At 38.6% G+C, this 7,500-nt stretch overlaps 1 protein-coding gene and 1 long non-coding RNA gene across 6 annotated transcripts in view; one reads left to right on the forward strand and one right to left on the reverse strand.

Annotated features, from left to right (window-relative positions):
• LOC138042888 (uncharacterized) overlaps positions 1 to 6,244 on the forward strand; it is a 15,790-nt gene extending 9,546 nt beyond the window's left edge. For 3 of the 4 annotated variants that reach the window (XR_011131108.1, XR_011131107.1, XR_011131109.1), the window contains 3 exons: positions 3,146 to 3,185; positions 5,159 to 5,254; positions 5,949 to 6,244. This is a non-coding gene — a long non-coding RNA (uncharacterized lncRNA). Of the gene's footprint in view, positions 1 to 705; positions 1,923 to 3,145; positions 3,186 to 5,158; positions 5,255 to 5,948 lie in introns of those variants that run through there. The other variant, XR_011131110.1, reaches the window with a different exon arrangement.
• A 256-nt stretch (positions 6,245 to 6,500) lies between these two features.
• Positions 6,501 to 7,500, reverse strand: part of LOC138042886 (5-hydroxytryptamine receptor 4-like) — a 19,942-nt gene continuing 18,942 nt past the window's right edge. For both annotated transcript variants that reach the window (XM_068888937.1, XM_068888938.1), the window contains one exon: positions 6,501 to 7,500. This exon is cut by the window's right edge and continues 977 nt beyond it. The gene's annotated coding sequence lies outside the window, so the exon portion shown is untranslated.

A 7,500-nucleotide genomic window follows, 5' to 3' on the forward strand; every position in this document is an offset into this window, starting at 1 on the left:
TGGTCGGAGCCAAAAAGTAAATGCTCCTTCACAGCTGCCTTGCATGCGAGCTGTAGCGCTATCCGCATGTGGTATGGAGTTTAGCTGATTTTATTGCCAGATTCTCTGCACAGGCGTAGGTGTTGCAGCAAGAAATTCAGCCTTGCGTTTAACGCCAGAGCCCATTTGTTTGAAAGCACCTTAACGCCAACCCGCGATTAAAAATATATCCAGGTTTTAATTTCGCCCTCTGAAAGTGCGTTCAAAATTTTATATTATGCTCAACGTAAAGGAAAGTGTAAAGGCCTGGCCAACCGCCCGCAACATTTCAATGCAACATCTTGGAACATTGTTGGGAACAACATGTTGAGTACGTTTGGCTACCCTGTTGCGATATGTTGCACGCGTTTGACCAGTCCATTCAACCAACACATGTCAACAATGCTGCAAAATTTTGCGTTGAAATATTGGGAGCGTTTGGCCAGGCCTTAAGTCACAGCAGAAGGAGCAAAAATCTTTCAGGAAATCTATATTGATTGGAAAATAAACTAGAATCAAAAGTTCACACTAACCCAGGGTTAAATTTGAGAACCTTGTTTAATTCAGCTCATTTCTTACGCCTGAGCAACAGAAGATGGAGCTACTTCTCAAAAGAAGGAGAGAAGATAAAATAAGAGAATTCTCATGCTTTTATCACAAGTAACACGTAGGAGCCAGTTAGCTCCAGTTGTTCAAAATCCAGTGGATAAATCACGATTCAGCGGATAAACACTAGCAAAGCCGATTGAGTTTTTTTTAGGACTTTCCCAGAATTCAGGGGAGGGGAGATTAAAAGCATGGCTTCGTTAAATGTTGTTTGTCTTATTCGTTTCCTTGAGTATTGCCACCTTTCATAGCGATAAACATGGTGTCAGAAGTGAACAAATTCAAGAAGTACATTCTTTAACAGTAGAAGACTACGAGGTGAGCGATTTCATTTGAAGCCAGTTCGCTGTTGCAGTATTTCAGCGTTCTACGCATTAAACACGTGGAAGTTTATCAGCCGCCATATTGGATCTCTGCTCTCGAAAGTGAAACCAAGTGAGTTATCCAGTGGATAGTGATTTATCCGGCGGATAGCGCTATCCATCGTTTGAACAACTGAGGCCAGTTCTGTTTGCCGCGTCACGTACACGATGCAAAAATCGACGTTTGATGCAATAATCGGTTTTGTCACAACTGGCAAATTAACATCGTAAACATCGTTCTTTGCGAATATCCAAGTTCAGCGTTACGATGACAAGAGCGCTGGATTAAGCTGTGGATCGGAGGTCATCGATTCATGGCCGCCTTTATACTGTTATCGAAGGAGAAAGTGCCAGGTTTGAATGACATCTGCATACTTTATAGAGTTCCATACTTCTATTCGCCTTGATGAGGACGGCAAACCGTAGTATACTTGCTTGAAACCCTGGCTTGTTCATAAACTTTGTGGGACGCGACGCCAAAGAGCACAGCACATAAGGTGAAAACCATAATTTCACTTCTTGGACCATAAATTGTTATCATTATCACGGATTACGTAATTCCTATTGACTCACATGACTCTTCTTGAACATTGCTTATCCTAGATTTTCAATTGCTACACGTGGGCGTTCAAAAAAAAAAAAGACTTTCTGCCAAGTGCCCTTCAAATTTGGTGTACTGAAGGATTTAGTCACCTTCCAAAAACTTTATCCGTACTTAGCATATTTATGGTTTAGATTTTAAAAAATAATTTTCGGTAAATATTTCACGAAATAATAATAAACCTTTAAATAAACAGAGACAGTCAAAGGTAAACTTAATTAGTTTCAAAGCAATTTAAATTTGAAGATTGAAAAATACAGCAGGAAATTTGTGACAACTTGTCGACGACAAAGAGGAACAAAAAAATGAGAGCCTGCCGTTTAGACTTCACACAGGTTTGTGAATATAAATTCCTCTTTGCAACTGGCATTAAATCATATATTGGGAATGACAACCATTAGAATGACTTCCGACGGATAGAAATTTGGACAGTTTCCATGAAACACAAATTAGATGATGAATAAGTCCCCAAACGGTCCACAAAGTACGACACCAGTGCCATCTTTTCCTCTTCCACCCTTCGGCTAAAGATTAAGGTATACATAACTTGGTTCATTGTTCATGTTATAGGATCTAAGAAAAACTGAAAACTGCGCCTCCTACCGTCCTTGCTTACAATGATTGTCAATATAATAAATTTACGCCTTATGATCACTTTGTTCTGTGTCATTTCCAGTACATAAATGATATTTTTTTTAAGTTTAAAAGCCCCGTTTACAGGAGCGAGTTTTCCTTCACAATTTCTTGACAATTACCATTGCTCGTGTAGACGATGAACAAGTTTTCCTTGACAAGTTTAGCGACAATATTAGCAGCAACATTCGCAATTAATATTCCTTGCAACATTTTCCTTGACGCCTGTTCGGTGCCGACACGCAGTGATCTCCTATGAGGGGGAATGTGAACAAGCTTTCTAACTCAATATGGCGAACCATATGACGCTTTCTCATTGGTTCATTTATAATTTGTCGCAGCAACTTGTTGCCGGAAGTGTACACACGGTGCGACAACGTTGCTTTCGCTAATTTTGCCGGTGCGATCAGTCGCACACATTCAAACTGGTTTCAGTGCATAACGTTATATAGCTATTATGTTCTTCCCAAGTGCAACATGCAAGCAAAGGCAATTTGCATTCTCGACTTACGCTAAAATTCTCTGAAGACCATTAATTTGCTCATGAATGGGCTAATACCGGAATTATTTCAATCCTAATATCCTTTGTAGAGCATGGGTTATCAATATCAAAGAATTTTCGATCGGCCATTGTATTAAGTCTAGACTATACGTGGCATAATTTGTAGCTTTTTGATGGGTGTGTCAAATTCGCTCCAGTTGTTCATAAAATCTCGCATTTTTCGTTAATTCATTGAATCATAAAAAAACAAGGCAACCGAATGAAACAGCCAGAACTTTCTCTGCCTTCGCTTGATGCATGTCTAATAAGTTGAAAACAAAAACATTATTCTTGATTTTAACATATCATCGGAATACTTGCGAGAGTTGAAACTCTGATCGTTTTATCTCTTCATTCATTAAAACGTCTCTTTGCATCATTTAGCTGAGTCAATACTGCTAGAAGGACCACGGAATATTTAATGGTGAGTACTATAACTAATATCTCTCGATTTGGCATAGTTTTCGGATGCTACTCCACTCTGGTAAGTAGGTACCCTACCGGGCCCTTAGCAGTCAGTAGGGACATACGATCTACGGCAGCGACGGCAAATGAAATTCCAAGTTAACGTTTTAAACTTTCAGTTTTTTCGCAACTGTTCCAGTTTATTCAAATTCTAAAAACAACTGACCCACCACGAACTACCCACTAACTTCATTAGGAAACTTTAAGGTAATCTCTTGTCAAAATCTAATGCCTTGTGCTCAAGAGTTTTACCGACGTTGCAAATTTACAAAGAACGGGAAAGACTTGTTCAAAATGCTTGTGTATAGCCATTATCTTCCTTCAGTTAGTGAAGTTGAGGTTTTAAAACCTTTACAAAAACCGTAGACGATAAGTCTTGCACAGTACTAGTGTTGGATCAGGGAACATCGTGACCAATCAAAATTGATTAAACAGTAATTATGAAAGTCAAGTAGACTACTGCGAAAATGTATTTCTTTGAACAATATTTCCGCTGGCCAATCACGTTACTTTATCATTTCAGGAAAACCTCTTTAATTACTTTGAAACATGTGTATATATATCCTGTTAACTCTCTACATCTCAAAATAAACCTGATGAAGGCTGGTATTGGCCAGCCGAAATATATATAATAGAAGTTATCTACTTGACTTTCATAAATACTTCCTTACGTTATGGCCTTCTCCGGATGACGTCGCCAGAGGTCGTCATCGTCGAAGGTCCCTCCGTGCATACGGCGAGAACTACTGAAATTTTAAATTGACCAATCAGAATTCAGCGAGCGGGAAAACTGTGCTATCGGACGTCAAGTCAATTTTTCGTAATTAAAGGGCCAGAAAACCACTTTAAAAGATTCCGTGGCAAGTTTTTTGTCAACAAACTTTGGCGCCAAAACTGGGTTGCCAGCGAGCGGCAATTCGAACGTCAGCTGTTGTGCTTTTCCAATTATTTTTAGACGAATTCAGTCCTAGCATTTTCAAATCAAGTGTAAGAAGACGTCAAAGCTGTTTTGATAATTTTGTTTATTTGTGTTAAGTTACGGTAAAAAAAGACTTTGTTGGCGTCCTTTCAGAGTAGATCGGTCGACAACAACGTCGTCACAGAAATGCACCGTTTCCGATGAAATGGCGGCAAAAGGATTGACAGGATAGTGCATGCAATTTTGACTACCGCGCGCATTGCGGGCCTGGGTTCCGTTTGCACAGCTCGTAACTGGTGATTATTCACGATTCATCCGAACGCGCTGTGCAAAACGCACTTGGACCAGTGAGTATAGATGGAACTGTGTGGTAGCAGCGGTCTTGACGTAAAGATAATAAATCACATATTTTACGACGCAAAGAGGTTTCGTTATCCATTCAAATGGTGTACTTTTTTCTTTATTTCGTTTTATCTTTGGTTAAAAGCTGCTAAAAATTCTTAAGTGTTTTGATCCGGCCTTTACCATATGGAAATTAAGCCTTGGGCGTTAGAAGTTTTTTTTAATATTTCAAGCGAATACAGTACACAACTCAACAGCATGATGAAAGCTTATGGAAAATGACATAGAAAATCCGACTAAAATGACGGTAGCTTTGGATTTTTCCGCGTGCATTACCATGTACCCATGGTATGCCGCATGTACCTGTTACAGGTAAATTTGAAATTCAGGTTGAAGTGATTTCAATCTAGGTAAATTTAATTTTAACCTGGGTTGAAATTGAAAGTACGAAAAATGAACAAAAATTTCATAAATAGTTCGCAAGTACGTGTATATTGGTAAGTAAATCGGTGCTGGAAGGAAGGCAATATGGTTAACGTACGTTTTTTATGAGTCAGTCTGTAATAACGCCTTTGGTTTTATTAAGTCTAAGCACTGATTTTAAATGGTTAGCATTAAGGTTGGGGTTAGGCATACTGTGCCTGATAACCAATTCTGCTTTTCTTTCTCAGGGCTTTTTAGAAGGCCATTGTTCATTGATGAATCTCCTTTAGAGGGCAGGGGGAAACAATATTAAATTATCTTCTAATGAATAAAAGAACCGAAACGTAAGTGATTTATTGTTGATTTTTAATTTGCTTAGTTATTTGCTCTATCGTTTAATTTGCTTATATGGAATTCGCAATGATCAAAAGCAAGTAAAAACAAAACTTTAAAAAGTCAGGAAAAAGGGTTTTGTAATCTATTGATCAGAAGCCATTTTGTAGGCTCTTGTAAGTGTTATTTCTTTTGAATTTTAATTCTTTTTTTAAATTTTGCTGAGTCTGTTTCTAGTGATAAATCCAAATTTGTGATTATTTTGACAAAGCCCCCTCCAAGTTATACAATTTTGACAACTAGCACATTTGGATGAAGGGGCGTTTTCATTTCCGCTTTATTAATTTTCAGCGCTATATAATTCTGAAGTTTGAACTTCTTTTTTTTCTTCTTCCCTTTCTGGTGTATGATAACTGCAAAAGGTAGACTGTTGGCTCCCTACAAATAGCGCTGATAAGCAGTATTTAAGGCTAAGCACCCATTTCAAATAGTGCTTATAAACAGTATTTAAGTCTCAGGACCCATTTTTGAGCGGTTAGCTTTCAATAACTGTGATTTAGAGTTAGTCTGCAAGTGTCAGACACTGCTCTCCTTCAATGTCAGGTTCATCCACTTTTTCAAATTATTAACCATTCCCCTGCTCTGTATTTGATGTAGCTGTGACTTGTCCACTCATTTGTGGCTTTTTTATTTCTTTTCTCCCAGAAATTCCGAAAACCACTTCATGCAGCATTTGGCAATTGTTCTGTGAATGGTTGTGTTTTTTTTACAAGCGGTTTCTCCAAGATGACGACACCAGTGGTTCGAAGACGAGTTCTTTCCTTTGATTAAACTGCAAAGGTTATCTTTTGTAGTTCTATTTTCCCATGCCATCATCTTTTTTTCACAGTGGGAACGCTGTGTTTGCGGCGAAAATCGGTTTGTTGTATCATGACTAGCAATGATGCCTTGTTCCTGGTGTATTTTGCATAGCGACGTAAATAAACTCAATTAGCACAATATTTGACTATTTCTCCTTCAGAATCAAGATCCCAGCTCTTTCAAACAATTTTTGTTTCCGTTGCACTGGAGAATCAGAGCGTTTTCATTCTTCTTCAATTACATTTTGCCACCCTTTAACTTGTTCACGAAGTTCCATCGGCCGCCTTTTAGCTTTGTGGATGAGCTCAAATTTTTCTAAGTCTTATTTTATGTCATTTACGCATGTGCGAAATGGTGTTTGTCGTGAAGGCTTGGAAATAGCTTAAACTCATTGGTAGAAAAAACATTTAGACGACTTCAGTTGCTGATTCGATGGCTTAGCGGTTCATACGAAGGAATCTCGGATATGAGATGATTACAGCCAACTCGGCGCTACGCGCCTCGTTGGCCATCTATCATCTCATCCAACGCGCGCTCATGGAATAATTGTTAATTATTAAAAAAAAGCCACTAGTTACTATAAATAGGCGCACCCTTTCATTTTTATAGCGAACTGGTAGCATAGAACGGTTTTCAAATGAGTGTCGTAAAACCAAAACCAAAGTAAATACTTTGGCCAATCAAAAAGGACGTAGACAATCCAGTAAACCAATCAAAACTCGAAGTAATTACACGTAGCCGACACAAAGCGCGGGAAAATGTGCACGCGCGAGCTACGATTGGTTTTGGTTTCACTTCTAATTGGTTGAAAAAATGGCGCGAGAACTTTGAACCAATCACTGAGAGAAGCAATGCAAAACGAAAGAAATTCGCTAATTACTTTCGACACTCGATTGAAACCCGCTCTATTAAAGTCTCTTGCGATAACTTTAGATCACCTCTGATGAAGACACTGAACAGATGTGTCGAAAAGTTGGGTCTTTGAATTGTAACTTTCCAACTTACAACCGGGCTGATATTAAATTTTTGCTCCATGCGAAAGCAAATGCTAATACAATTACAAGTGTAAACGTAAGCGCCAACGCTTGAAGTAGACAGAAATCACATATTCGAAAGTTAAAATACCACTGATGCAAACAGGTTGACAATCAGCCATAGTCTGATGCTTCTTAGGTTTGAATGAATTTGAATGTTGGGTTAATAATCCGGAGCTTCAAAAAAGTTAAATATCGCTGTGATTACATTAATTAAAATGAACGGGTGCGGTTGAATGCGAACGTCTTGTTTTCTTTGCCGTTTGCATATTCCACCGTTTCGCAGCGTGTTGAGTTCTGATGGGCTGATAGTCATTGGCCCAAAGTTTCAACCAATCAGTGCAAAACCGAAACCAACCGCG

This window comes from Montipora capricornis, chromosome 3 (assembly GCF_036669925.1).
Source record: "Montipora capricornis isolate CH-2021 chromosome 3, ASM3666992v2, whole genome shotgun sequence".
Classification (NCBI taxonomy): Eukaryota; Metazoa; Cnidaria; class Anthozoa; order Scleractinia; family Acroporidae; genus Montipora; species Montipora capricornis.